Source organism: Typha latifolia, chromosome 8 (assembly GCF_019914945.1).
Source record: "Typha latifolia isolate L0001 chromosome 8, TyphaL0001v2, whole genome shotgun sequence".
Classification (NCBI taxonomy): Eukaryota; Viridiplantae; Streptophyta; class Magnoliopsida; order Poales; family Typhaceae; genus Typha; species Typha latifolia.
Window position 1 is genome coordinate 4,906,240 of NC_133093.1, and position 9,232 is coordinate 4,915,471.

Below are 9,232 nucleotides of genomic sequence, written 5' to 3' on the forward strand. Positions count from 1 at the left end.
ATCACATGAGGGTAACTCGCTACATGCATGACCTAGCGAACAGTAGGTGTTCGATTGTTTATGCGCACAAACTCAACTGATCTCAGACATAGGCCATGAGATATCGCATATCAGCGACCATAATCATCACTCCAGGCACCCCTAACCCTAGCGTCTACTCAGGTACCCTCATGTTTTTTCTATCAACTTTCCTATTAATGAAATTTATACATTTTCTTCTATATGATAGATCACGTGCATATATCCAGTACTATAACAAGTCATACATATCAAGAATTTAGGTGGTAAGGAAGTCATGAGAAAAATAATGCAATGTAGTCTCCAACCATTTATTCAACATATGCATACCCATGTTAATCTATCACATGCATATTCGTACTACAGATCAACTGGACATAAAATTATAATACTATAGTCATCTGTAATCATCTCTATCTATCATCATCATACTCATATCCCAGATCAGCCTAATCAAATGTATGATAAAATATGTTTGATTGAAATCATTTATAGATAAAGTCATATAATCATGCTGGAGGCCAAAACATGCATGTACATAATATATAATATATTCTAATTTAAGAAAGGTGTCTAGGGGATAAGACTACTCACAATCTAATCAGAATACCTAATACACATATTCCTCATATCCGCTAATCAACCGAGTGACAACTCATCGCTAGCAAGGTCCATAGGGCCTCACATAAGGGGATTCGAGATCTAAAAATATTTAAGTAGTAAGAAGTTAGTCGTTCATCTAATTAAAATTTGTTCATGTAAAATATGATGATTTATTAGATTTTAGAATTTCTACTTATCTTTATAACTAGCTAGATTTTTAATTATAAATAAAAATATAAATATAGATAAAAACCTAATTATAATTCCCTTAGCCAAGCGCGCGGATCGCGGTAAGCCTCAACCCCGTTAAAAATTCAGTAGTTAAATTCCCTCCACCTCGCCATCACCCTCGGCGGCCGACGACCCCGCGTCCCGCCGTCGGTCCGAGAGCTCCAGGGAAGGGACCCTCTGGACGGGCTTTGGGCCACTGTGTTGGGAGGAGGGACCTCCATGGCCGTCAACCATGGAGCTCGCCTCGCTATCCCGTCGGCCACCTCGGGCATGGGGCGAGCTTCTCCCGCTCTTTTGTAAGCGGGGAGGATGGGCGATGGCTCCTCCGCGGCGTGGGTTACGCCCGTCGAGCCGAGTCGTGCCCTCCTCTTTTCCTCCCCTTTGCCTTTCTTCCCTTCCCTCCCCGGCATGGGTTGCGAGCCGTCAACCTGAGGGCGGGCTGCCGGCGGCGTGGGCCACCGGCAGTGCCAAGCCTCCGTTTCTCGCCTCCTCTGTCTCCCTCCATCGAAGGAGATGGGAAGGGGGATGGGTGTTGGTGGGTTGTAGGCCGCAGCTCACCTGGACTTGGGCTCGGATGGGCTGCAGCCTGCAGCCCACTGCCCACTAACCCGATGTTGGGTGCGCTACAGGCTGCAGCCCACTAATCCAACCTTGGTGGGCTGTGGTTGGGCTCCCAGCCCACCTTAGCCCACCAAGGCCCTCTTACCTATTGGGTTAGGTTTGAGCCTAACACAATACATGTAGCCTAGCCCATTTGGGGCCATTTGGATCCTATAATCCCGTCTATCCATTTCCACCCGATTTAATTAGCCTAACCCCCGTAATGACAATTTATTATTATGTGAATTTTAGGATAACATAGGACTCACCCTAGGAGACCCCGACTCATGTATATGCCTAAACATAAATTCTCTAATAAGATAATTAATTCTATTAGTTCGCTAATCTTACGTATGGCGTTACTTGCGTGAATTAATAGGATTGACACCACGTGAGGAGGATTTTGGGATTCCGGAGGTGCCGGCTAGCTGATGAGATTTAGCATACTGTGGAGACCCCCTAGGCGAGTAGAGTTTATACAAGTTTGGAATAATATAGTTACAGTCATTATACATATCATAACACTATATGAAATGTCGGTATTAATACATGCATTTAGCGTACTATGTTATATCTTTACATATGCAGTTATTGATAATTTGCTCATCATAATATTATGAGTAAGGGTGTAAACGAGCTGAGCCTGAGTGAGCCGGCTGCTGCTCAGGCTCGGCTCGAAATTAATTTCGAGCTTCTTTATTGGGCTCAGGCTCGGCTCGAGCTGTGAGCCGAGCCTGAGCTGAGCCTGATCGAGCCCGAGTCTGAAACAAGCCTATTATCAAGCCTCATTTCGAGCCGAGCTGGCTCGAGCTGGACTGAGCCCAAGCCGAGCCACAACATATTTAAAGTGAAAAAAAAGCTGAAATTGAATAACAAATTTTATCTGTAAATAAAATAAAAGCCAACCAAATTGACTATAAAATTTAAAATTAATCTCTGATTAGCAACCACACCCATTTCAAAAAATTTATAGGTAAATATAATAAAGCCCAACCAAATGAACTTAACTTAAATTATACAAAACCTTACTAAAGCCAAGCAAATTATCATACCAATTGCAAAATATTAACATAGTACCATTCATCAAAATTTGGCTCAGAATAATCACACCAATTTCAAAAAATTTACTAGTAAATATAACAAAAGCCAACCAAATGAATTTAACTTAAATTATACAAAATTTACTAAAGTCAAGCAAATTATCACACCAATTGCAAAATATTAACATATGGTAATTCATCAAAATTTGGCTCAAAACAAATCCAAATTTTGACATGACATCCAAATCATAAGTCTATCACTTGCAAAATATTACAATATAAGTACTTAACTTATATCTTGCCAAATATTACAATAAAATCTGATAACATACCAAATATTATAACTAAATTTATTTGGCACTCTCAAGTCTTAACACTAAAAAGAAGCTCCATCCTATAACTGCAAAAGAAAAGGAAATAAGTTAATTGCAGCTTAAACATCATGCAACTAGTATAAACAAACAATGATAGGAAAATTCAGAAAATTCAGTTGTTAATTAGTATGCCATGATCACTGAACATATAAAAAGAAAATATCTTAGTTTGGCCTAATGGTTGGCACATATACTTACAATCATTATTTATGCACAAGAAACTAAGAAATATGTATAACCTAAATGTTCAGTGATCATGGCATACCAAGTAAGTCAAATAATACTTTTTAATATATCCTTGCCTTTTCTATCATCTATGCAAATGAAAATGCTATACAAATGGAAAAGACATACAATATATGATACCTAAAGATCAAACTAGATTTGGAATCCTCACAAACACATTATCCATCGCCGATACCTAAAGAAAATAAGATTATAAAAAAGAAGTCAGCAATAGTTTATAAAAGCATAAAATGAAAAAATTTTATTATGAGAAGTATAGTATACATACCCTAGAGGAGCTGATTTGTTTTTTTTAATGATTCTCTAATCCAATTTTCTCCACATATCAAAGCCTCCATTGTCTCGGAAGATAAAGAGCTTCGAAAATCATTTAGAACTCTACCACCGGCGCTAAAAGTTGATTCAGATGCAACAGTGGTAATAGGAACCGAAAGGATATCTTGAGCCATTTTGGAAAGAATAGGAAATTTCAACATGTTTAGTCTCCACCATTCTAGAGCATCAAACTTGTCAATCAAACTTGTAGTCTGCTCCTCTAAGTATATTTCTAATTCAGATTTTAGAGGTTCAACTGCATTTGTTGATTCCAAAAAAATTTTAAACTCTGCTTGACCTTCTGATCATTTAGCACCAATCAAGTCATCACTCTTATCAAGTTGAGATCTATCATTCATTCTATTATTTTCACCTGATGCATTCTCAAGTTCATATGATTCAAAAATAGTATACAACACTCTGTGGACTTTTTGCATGTTTATTTGAGCTTCTGCAAAGCAATATATTTTTGGAAAACAAAAATTAATAAGCTTTATTTTGTATCGGGGATCTAATATTGCTGCCACTGCCAATAACATATCATATTCTTCCCAATACTTATCAAATTTTTTTCTCACTTCTATAGCCATATCCTTCAAAAAGTAGAATTCACTTTCACATCCTTTATTTAAAGCTTCTTTCACTTTCCATAAATCAATCAAAAATAGATTTGCAGTAGGATATGAACTTCCCGATACAATTTGAGCAACATCATAATTTTTTTTCAAATATTCACAGACTTTTGCAGCTTTAAACCAATCATCTTCTGAAGGTAGCCATTTGTAATTTGCATCTCTCGTTGCATATTGTTCAAAAACTTTTTGGTACACAAAAGCATGCTTTAACATAACATATGTAGAATTCCAACGAGTTGCAACATCCAAAGCTAAACCCTTAAAAGTAGGAACAGAGAGTTGTCTTGCAATTTCACCAAATTTATAAATACGTGAAGGACTCTTTTTTAAGTAAGTAACACTGCATCTGATATTTTCAATGACATCTTGAATGACATAGATCCCATCTTGAACAACTAGATTTAAAATGTGAGCACAACATCTAACATGAAAAATAAGCCCCTTGAAGTACAATTTATCTCTAACTTGAAAGTTATTCATAATAGTCTTAGCAGCAACATCATTGGCGGAGGCATTGTCTAAGGTAATAGTTGATACTTTATCCTCTATTCCCCAAGCAATTAAACAATCAATAATAGCATCTGAAATAACAACTCCAGTGTGTGGAGGTTCCAATTGACAAAAGTTGATAATGGGTTTTTGTAAAGTCCAATCAGAATCAACAAAATGAGCAGTCAAAGACATATACCCAATATTTTGATTTGAGGTCCACAAATCTGAAGTCAAACTAATTATATTAGTTCCTTTCAAAAGCAATTTCACTTCTTCTTTTACAGATTCATATACTTTCATAACATCACTTCTCATTGTGTTTCTAGAAATCCGTTCATAACGTGGATTAAGAACTTTCAGAAGAATATTGAACCATGTATGCTCAACCATATTAAATACTCATGTACCATCACCATTTTTGCCATTATTTCTCTCACCACATTTTGGTTGTATCCTGATGAAATAGTTTTGAGATAATTATCTTCTATAGTTGAAGTCCTAGTAATACTAGATGCAGAAGCAAAAGGAATTTTTTTTTGTCCTTTGCCTACCAAACCAGTGCAAAATTTCACATGTCTTTTTATTTGTGAAGTTGTGCCTTGCTTAGGAACATTAAATAATGACGGGCAATTATTACATCGATACTTTTCTACCTCTTCTCCATTTTCTTTCACCTTAACCCACTTGACATATAACCATACATCAGAAGTTCTTCTTCTCCCTTTCTTTTGACTATTATTTCTTCTTCCTTGTTAGTTTCATTATCCTCTTCACCAATATCAATTTCAATAGGTTCATTTTCACTAACAGCATCAAAAAGATTCTTAGTTACTGACTCTGACATCTACATAAAAAAACAAAACACAAAAACAGAAATACTGCTTAAATTTTTATAATACTTAATTAGTAAAAACAAAAATAGATGTGACGGATACAGTTAATCGCCAAGGGAAACAACATATCAAATCATCTACAAAGACATGCTCTTTGTCCAAAAGATGACATCAAAATATTAATATTTAATTAAATTTAGTTATACTAACTTTTTATCTACTTTATCATTCTCAAATATAAACATGAAATTATTGCTAGTCGAAACAAAAGGACTATCTGAAGGGAAAGAGTCATTGAAAGGGAAAGAGTCATTGAAATATATATCTGCATCTAAACATCCAAGAAGACTTGTTCCATGATAGAAGTGCCATTTCCTATTCTTTAGTACCACAAGAAAGAAAAGAAAAAGAACTCTTTTGGTACATGGTTTAATGAGGCAGTGCAAATCCCTAGAAAATTGAGATGGGCGCAATGCATTGGGCATTTACCAAATCAATTGTTCCACATGCACCTTGGTCTATCACCCTTAAGGAATACTATCACCCTTAAGTTTATCTACTAGTTAATGGTTTGCTTGGTTAAAACATAGTATATGAAAGCTACTGAAAGATGCTATTTGATGTACAGAGAAGATCACTTGGAATGTGAATAGAGTGGAAAAATGTGATTAAAGATGGTATAAGGTTTTCAACCCCCCTCATAAGGAAGGAATAGTCTTTCCAAGAGCATGATAAAGAACTATATGCAAACATATATTCTGATATGCTCCAATAGAAATCAAGCACTATATGCAAACATATATGATTCGCTTAGTTAGTCTTCAACTATTGTAAAATATACCCATTTAGGTCTTTAGGAGCAGTAAAAAAGATGATCCAAATGGCAAGTAGCACTTTTGAATAACAAAATAAAACATTAAAAATTTTCACAAAGCATCTAAGATCCATCCCGCAAGAATGTATACATAACTCACATTGAATAAGCCATTTAGAGAATTTTGACAAAGCCTGCTATTTAGAGATCCTACATAGCTTCTTCCAAGCTATGGCATACACATTTACAGTCTTGAGGACGCCATCTTTTTTAATACTAAAATTCCCATGTATGAAGCTAGTGTTGATCTTTAATTAGCTTTGAGTTCTTATTCCTCAAATAAGAACATCACAAACCTTTATTTAGGTGAATAAAGAGGAAAAAGACTAAAATACCATAATATAGAAAGATTAAACTGCCCTTAACATCAAAATGATATAGAAAGTATAATACTACAAACGAGTACAAGTAGAGAAATCATACCTCTTGCCGGCCGATGGAGGAGGATGACGGGCGGCTTAGAGAAGGAATGGTGAGGCTACGACGCGGTGGCGACGGCTTGGAGAAGGGAGGTGAGGCGACGACGCGACGGCGACGACTTGGAGAAGGAAGGTGAGGCGGAGCTTCGCGGGAGGAGGACGATGCGGCAGCCAACAGGAGTTTTTGAGAAGGAAGGTGAGATTTGGGGATTAGGGTTTTATTATTTACTTTTATACCGAGCCGATCGAGCCAAGCTTGAGCGAGCCAGCTTCAGCTCAGGCTCGGCTCGATAGTGATTTCGAGCCTATTTTAGCAGCTTGGGCTCGGCTCAGCTCTGACCGAGCAGAGCCAGACTCGAGCTACAGTCGAGCCGAGCCCGAGCCGAGCCCGAGCTGCTCGACAAGCTTGACACCCCTAATTATGAGATTGTTAATGTAGCATAAGCATTAGTGTGATGATGCTCTACATGTATCCTATATGATATACCCTTGCATATATATATCTGTTGTGAATATAAAATGTAACGATCATGATGATTATGACATGCTTTATACACTCATAGATACTGCACCACTTCCACCTATCATTAGTAGTTTGGTTCTGATTAGGCAGTACCCTTACTCACTCAGCCTAGGGTTAAAGGTAGAGTGTATTTTATATGACTATACTATTAGCGTCCTACACCTGAGGTCGGGAGCCTGTGTGGCATTCAGTAGTTATACTACATAGTCAGGACTAGATTATGATGATAGAAGAACATGATTGTGAGGCAGGGATATAACTTTAGCGGTACCCGACGACGTAGGGTTAGGGCGTCTGTTGATGAGCCGAGGGCTCCCAATTCTCTCGCTGAGGGCGGTGATGATTTAGAGAGAATGAGATATGAGCTTACAACCAGGGTCCTTAGTGGCATTACCGCTAGATGTGTATATATCCCCCCTCGATGTATGAGATGATGGATAGTTATGTGATGGATGATTATTTCTTGAGAGTATTTACCCTATGTGGTGAATAGCTCAGTGAGCGATGATAAGTATGATTAATGCTTTGGTAGGCATGAGATGACTAAACTGTTCTTTTATTACTATACATAACATTTAAATACTATGATTGAGATGTGTACGAATAAGAGATTGTATCAAGTTTTATATCTATGTGGACTTACCAGGATAGTGACTTGGTAATCTTTATCGATTGCATTGATTTAGTAACTCATGGTAAGTTATTTCAATAAGCATATTGTTATTGTTAGCAAATATAGGCATATATTGGATATACACATGTGATTTCATTATTTTAGATTGTATGGATCCTATTCGTTGGGCTATAAGCTCACCACCTCATGGTGGCATTATTTCAGAGCTAGGAGACGTAGGTGCGGTGCGGGTAGCGAGGAGTAGCTGCCTTTCTTTCTTTCAGTATGTCTATTAGCTGTATTAAGCCCCTATGAGGGGGTTATGATTGATGATGTATTTTAGACTTTAGCATTGTATTTTGGATATATATTTAGAAGGCTTGTTGTGGCCTATGGAATTTGTATCCGGACTCTTATGGTTGAGTTTATTTATGGTGAATTTGTGCTGTTGTGTGCCTTGTAAAATCCTTGTACTGACAGGTCATGTGATGCACCACGTGGGGGGATTTACCCATGCAGTTTACACGTGTATTTGGAGGTTTGGGTGTTTCATGAGTTATCGCTTCCATCGATGCTTGCATGGCTCGCTGCGTTTCCATCATGTCCACGGACATCTTGATCAGATCTGAGTTGATGGAAGAAGTCGTTGGAGAAGTCTTGAACGCTGAGTTTGGGTTCATTTCAGATTTGGCCACATCCGTGGCCTCTCCTTCGATAGAGGTGCCTTCATTGGGTCTCGATGCCATGGATCTAGTTGTTGGCATGGTGTCCGAAGAACGGTGACTTTGATACCACTTGATGTGGACTGAGTCTCAACTACCTGATTAAGCTCGGATGTAAGGAAGCAGTCTACACAGTCGGAGGAAAATATTCTCTAAATATTCTCCCATAGTTAAATAATTATGAAACCAGATAGGTTCATTATGTATCTTCCTGATCTACTTTTTTATATTCACACCCTTCACAGATTTTGATTGCAGATAGGACAAAAATAGGCAGTGTTGTGGTGGAAATGGAGTGACGGGTGATGACGGTGGTGATGGATAGGTTGCACGAGATGCTATTAGGTGAAGGAAGAGGGGGGACAAATGTGGTCAAGATCCCAAGGAGGAGGGAGGACCTGACAATCGAGGGAGGCTAGGAGTAGTAGGCGTCGAGGTGGCATGTGGCTAGGGTTTGAGCGAGGAGGGAGAAGTTTCAAAATAGAGGAAAAAAGATAGGATAACTCAATGATTCATTCCATAACCCCCTAATGAGGCCCGCCTTCCACGTATTTAGAAGCTAGGATATCTACTAAACAATTGAAGACAATATTAAACCAACTTGACTAACATAAGATGAAAATAATTTAAACTAAGCACTGAAATTATCTCTCTATCTAGATAAGTGATTCAAGTCATGAGCTTAATGTCCAAT